The sequence below is a fragment of the Rhincodon typus genome, chromosome 8 (genome assembly GCF_021869965.1).
Source record: "Rhincodon typus isolate 14 chromosome 8, sRhiTyp1.1, whole genome shotgun sequence".
Lineage (NCBI taxonomy): Eukaryota > Metazoa > Chordata > Chondrichthyes > Orectolobiformes > Rhincodontidae > Rhincodon > Rhincodon typus.
The window spans coordinates 91450223-91456044 of record NC_063339.1 but is presented as its reverse complement, the minus strand read 5'-3'; the positions used below and the strand labels follow the sequence as shown (position 1 = coordinate 91456044).

The following is a 5822-nucleotide window of genomic DNA, read 5'->3' as shown; positions in this document are numbered from 1 at the left end:
TGCATTACATGTGGACAAGGTGGTTAAGAAGGTGTTTAGTCTGCTTAGCTTCATTGCTCAGACGTTTGAGAGGAGTTGGGATGTTATGTTGAGCTTGTACAGAACGTCAGTGAGGCGCCTTCTGGGGTAATGTGTCCACTTCTGATCGCCTGTTATATGAAGGATATCATTAAGCTGGAAAGGGTTCAGAAAAGATTTACCAGGAATGGAGGTTGAGTTATAAGGACTCGCTGGATAGGTTGAGACTTTTTTCACTGAAGTCCAGAAATTGGAGGGGTGACTTACAGACATTTATATAATCATGAAGGGTATAGATAAGGTGAATGGCAGGTGCCTTTTCTCTCGGGTGAGGGATTTCAAGACAAGGGGGCACATTTTTAAGGTGAGAGGACGAAGATTTAAAAAAGACTCGAGGCAATTTTTTTTTTTTTTTAAAAACACAGAAGTGGTTCATGTTTGTAATGAACTTCCTGAGGAAGTAGGGAATGTGGGCAAAATAACAACATTTAAAAGACATCTGGATAAGTAAATGACTCGGAATCGTTTGGAGGGATATGGGCCAGGAGCAGGCAGGTGGGGCAAGTTTAACTTGGAATTATGCTTGGCATGGACTGGTCGGACCAAAGGTAGGGCTGGTATGATTAGAGAACAATGGATTAATAAAGATATTGAGGCGCTCGTCAAGAATGAAAAAGAACCATATTAGACATAGACAACTAGGTTCAAATGAACTTCTTGAATAGTATAAAAAGTGTAGAGGATTTCTTAAGATGGAGATCAGAAAGGCAGAGAGGGCATGAGGTAACTTTATCTGCCAAGGCTAAGGATAATCCAAAGAGATTCAACAAGTACATATCGAGCAAGAGAGCAACTAGAGAGAGTTGGGCACCTTAATGATCAAGGAGGATGTCTTTGTGTTGAAACTCGGCAGATGGGAGAGATATAAAATAACTATTTCACATCAGTTTTGACTGTGGAGAAAGCTAGCCCAAACATTCACTCTCCATGTATGAAACTGGACAGTTCCTGTTGCTAAACTATTTGACCAAGGGCCAAAGAAATGGAAACTAGGTGATGCTTCTTGCGGCTGGATTGACGTTCTACTCTGTGTGGCTACATGCTACACTTACAACATACATGTCACCAGGACTGGAGGGTTTGAGTTATGAGGAGAGACTGGATAGGCTGGGACTTTTTGCACTCTAACATAGGAGGTTGAGGGGTGACTCTGTAGAGGTTTGAAAATTGAGGGGTAAACGACAAAGGTGAGCAGCAACGGTCTTTTCTCTTGGATAGAGTTTTCCAAAACTAGAGAGTACATTCTTAAGGAGGAGATTGATTTAAAGGGAAATAATAGGCAACATTTTCAGACAGAGAATAGTTTTTATATGGAATGAACCTCCAGAGGAAGTGGTAGATGCAGGTACACTTACACGATTTAAAAGACATTTGGATAGGTACATGAATAGGAAAGGTTTAGAGAGGTATGGATCAAATGCAAGTGGGACTAGTTCAATTTGAGAAACCTGGTCGACATGGACAAGTTGGACTGAAGGAGGCTAGAGAACTCAAGGAAATAAATATTGATGTTTTGAACAGTTTGCTTTGCAGGAGAGGAGGTGCTGAAGGTCTTAGAAAATATAAAAAGTGGATAATTCTCTGGTACCTGATCTAGTGTATCCCAGGGCATTGTGGAAAGTAAGGGAGGAAATTGCAGGGCTCCTCGCGGAAATATTTGTATCATCTATAAATATGGGTGAGGTGCCAGGTGACTGGAGAGTGGCTAAAGTTTTGCCTTTGTTTAAGAAGGGATGTAGGGAGAAGCCTAGGAATTATAGACCAACAAGTCTGACTTTGGCTGTGGGTAAGCCGTTGGAGGTGATACTGAAAGATAGCATTTGCGGAGGCAAGGAATGATTAGGGATAGTCAGCATGGTTTTGTGTGAGGGAAATCATGTCTCACAAATTTGATTGAGTTTTTTTGATGAAGGAACCAAGACCGATGAGCGCAGAGCAGTAGACATTGTTTACTTGGACTTTAGTAAAGCCCTTGACAAAATTCCGCATAGTAGACAAATTTGTAAAGTTAGCTCACATGGGATTCATAGTGAGCTTGCCAATTGGTTATTTAATTCACTTAATGACATCAGACAGGGTGTGGTGGTGTAAGGATGTTATTCAACTGGAGACCTGTGACCAGCAGTGTTCCACAGAGATCGGTGATGGGTCCACTTGTGTTTGTCATTTATATCAATGATATAGATGAGAATATAGAAGGCATGGTTAGTAAGTTTGTTGATGACACCAAATGTTATGGTTTCGTGGACAGGTTATCTACGATTACAAAGAGATGTTGATCAATTGGGTTTATGGGCTGACAAATGACAGATGGAGTGCAAGCTATTGCATTTTACGGCAGCATGGTGGCTCAGCGATTAGCACTGCTGCCTCACAGAGCCACAGATCTGGGTTCGATTCCAGCCTCGGGCAACTGTCTGTGTACAATTTGCGCATTCTACCTGTGTCTCCATGTGTTTCCTCCCACGGTTCAAAGATGTGCAGGTTGGATGGATTAGCCCGCTAAATCATCCGTAGTATTCTGAGATGTATAGGTTATGTGGACTAGCCATGGGAAATGCAGGGTTATAGGGACAGAGCAGGTGTGAGAGTCTGGTGGATAACAAGGTGTAGGGCTGGATGAACACAGCAGGCCAAGCAGCATTAGAGGGGCAGGAAAGCTGACGTTTCGGGTCTGGACCCTTCTTCAGAAAATGAGAGTCTGGTGGGATGCTTTTCAGAGAGTTAGTGTGGACTTGTTAGGTCGAATGGCCTGTTTCCACACTATCGGGATTCTAATTCTAAGCAAAGGGAGGGCAGGACTTACACAGCCTTGGATAATGCTGTAGAACAGAGACACTTTGGGTTTCAGTTACCTAATTCTTTGAAGTTTTCATTACACGTACACATAAACATAGGCTCAGACCTTTCAGTACAGGAGTTGGGGCATCTTGTTGAAGTTGTACAAGATGCTGGTGAGGCTTCATCTAGAGTACTGTGTCCAGTTCTGGTCACCCTGTTAAAGGAAGGATATTAGTAAGCTGGAGAGGGTTCAGAAGAGATTTACCAGGATGTTGCTGGGAAAAGAGAAATTGAGTTATGCGGAGAGGCGGAATAGGCTCAGACTTCTTTCTCAGGGCACAAGAGGTTGAGGTTGAACTTGGAGGTTTATAAAAATCCTGAGGGGTGTCAAATGGCAAGTGTCCTTTCTCTTAGGTGGGGATTTCAAGACTAGGGGGCATGTTTAAAATCAAACTGAATTAGCTTTATTGTCATACATACTCACAAGTATAGTGAAAAGTTTACAAGTTGCCACTTACAGCACCATGTTAAGTGGAAAGGTACTCAGGTATAACACTATCCAGGGCCCTACCGTTAACTGTACAAGTCCTGCCCTTAAGGGGTAGTGATAAGGTGAATACAGGTATCTTTTCCACGGGGTGGGAGATTTCAAAACTAGAGGGCATACTTTTTTTTAAGGCGAGAGGAGAAAAACAAAGACATGAAGGGCAACTTTTTGTTACACAGAGAGTGGCTCCTGTGCGGATGCGGATACAATTACAATTTTTAAAAGACGTTTGGATAAGTACACGAATAAAAAGTGTTTACAGGGATATGTGCTAAGCGCAGGCAGGTGGGACTAGTTTAGTTTCAGCACATGGTCGGCATGGACTAGTTTCCATGCTGTATGACTATGACTATATGAACTTACAGAATACTGAGAGGCCTAGACAGATGGATGTGGAGAAAATGTTACAACTAGTAGGAGAGACGAGAACCCAAGGGCACCGCCTCACAGTAAAGGGACAACCCTTTAGAACTGAGATGAGGAGGGGTTTCTTCAGCCAGAGACTGGTGATTTTTTAGAGCTCACTGCCGTAGAGGGCTGCGGAGCGTATTTATGACAGAGATAGATAGGTTCTTCGTTTGTGAGGGGATCAAAGGTACGGAAGAAAGCAGAAGGCAAGAGAATGGAGCTGAGAAACATGTCAGCCGTGATCAAATGGTGGAACAGAAACAATGGGCCGAATGGCCTAATTCTGCCCCTGTATCTTGGTTATTGTGGGGGACTTCAATCTGCACATAGATTGAGCAAGTCAACTCAGTAACAATACCATAGAGGAGAAATTCCAAAAAACCATCTCATACACATTCTAGGATCAATACATCGAGGGCCCAAATGGAGATAGGCCATCTCGACTGCATATTGTGTAATGACTGGGAGTGGGTTAGCTCAGTTAACTGGATGGCTGATTTGCGATTCAGAGTGATGCATGTACTCAATTCACATACTGCCCAAGGTCACCGTGAAGATCCCACATTCTTAACCTTGCCTGCCTGAGGCACGTTGACCCTCACGTTAAAGCACATTAGCCTTCTCTCTCTCGGTCCCCAAGTGACAGAGCAGTCCTAAGGTCTTCTGAGACTGTGGCAACTTTAATTTCAAAATATTAACTGTGTAATGTGAAGGGAATCATTAGCAATCTAGCCGTGCGAGGCCGCTTGTGGGAGAAAGAAGAACTCAGTGATAAAACGCCTCATTAAGATGGAATGCGACAGAGTTGATTCTGAGACTGGGGGCCAAAATCTAAACAGAGGAAATTACGATGGTATGAGAAGTGATCATGCTACAATAAATTAGGGAATATAACTTTAAAGGAATAACAAACATTTAAAGAGCACTTGGAGGAACTACAACTGTTGTTCTTTCCTGTCAGACACAAAATGAAACAGGAAAGGTGGCCCTGCCATGGCTAACCAGGGACATTAGGGGTCGTACTGGATCCAAGGAAGAGGGGTACAAATTGGCTAAAATGGACAGCAGATCTGAAGACTGGGAGCAGTTCATATTTCACCAAAACAGGACGAAGGGATTGGTTAAGAGGGGAAAAATAAAGAGTAAGAGTAAGTTTCTGGGGTATATACACACAAATTGTACAAGTTCCTAAAGATATAATGAAGAGAAAAACAGATTAATGAAAACAAATCCCTTACAATCAGAAATAGGGGTAATTATAATGTGGAATAAAGAGATGGCAGACCAATTAACTACATATTTTGGTTCTGTCATCACAAAGGATTACACCAATAATATCGCTAAAATGCTGGGGAACATATCGGAAGCAGGAACTGAAGGAAATTAGAGTGAGTAGGAAAATGGTGTTGGGGGAATTGATGGGATTAAAAGCCAACAAATCCCAGCTCCTAGTAATCTACAGCCAGAGTACTTAAACTGGCTTGAGAGATAACAAAAACAAATTGCTGGAAAAGCTCAGCAGGTCTAGCAGCATCTGGGAAGGAAAAAAACAGTTACTGTTTCGAACCGAAACGTTAACTCTGTTTTTACCTTCACAGATGCTACCAGACCTGCTGAGCTTTTCCAGCAACTTTGTTTTTGATCCTGATTTACAGCATCCGCAGTTCTTTCGGTTTTTATTTGGCCTGAGAAACCAATGTATTCTGAAAATAGGGGCTCGAGTCGAAATAGAGGAAATTGATGGTCATCTTTCAAGATGAACAATTCCTATGGATTGGAGGGTAGCTAAGGTAATGCTACTAGTTAAAAAAGAAGGTTGACAGAAAATATGGAATTATCGACCGGTTAGCCTAACACTGGAAAACTGTGACAGGATTGGACAGAGTTTGTCAGCATGGATTTACAAGAGGGAAATCATGCTGTACAAATCTGCTGGTATGTTTCAAGAATGCAACATTTAGAGTTGATAAGGAGGCAGTGGATGTCATTTACTTGGGATTTGAGAAGA

The 5822-nt window shown here is 42.3% G+C and overlaps 2 long non-coding RNA genes across 3 annotated transcripts in view; one reads left to right on the top strand and one right to left on the bottom strand.

Annotated features, from left to right (window-relative positions):
- LOC125483849 overlaps positions 1–5822 on the top strand; it is a 37065-nt gene that overhangs the window by 9163 nt on the left and 22080 nt on the right. The window lies entirely within an intron of this gene.
- LOC125483848 overlaps positions 46–5822 on the bottom strand; it is a 9134-nt gene continuing 3357 nt past the window's right edge. For both annotated transcript variants that reach the window (XR_007262744.1, XR_007262745.1), the window contains exon 3: positions 46–149. This is a non-coding gene — a long non-coding RNA (uncharacterized LOC125483848). The remainder of the gene's footprint in view (positions 150–5822) is intronic.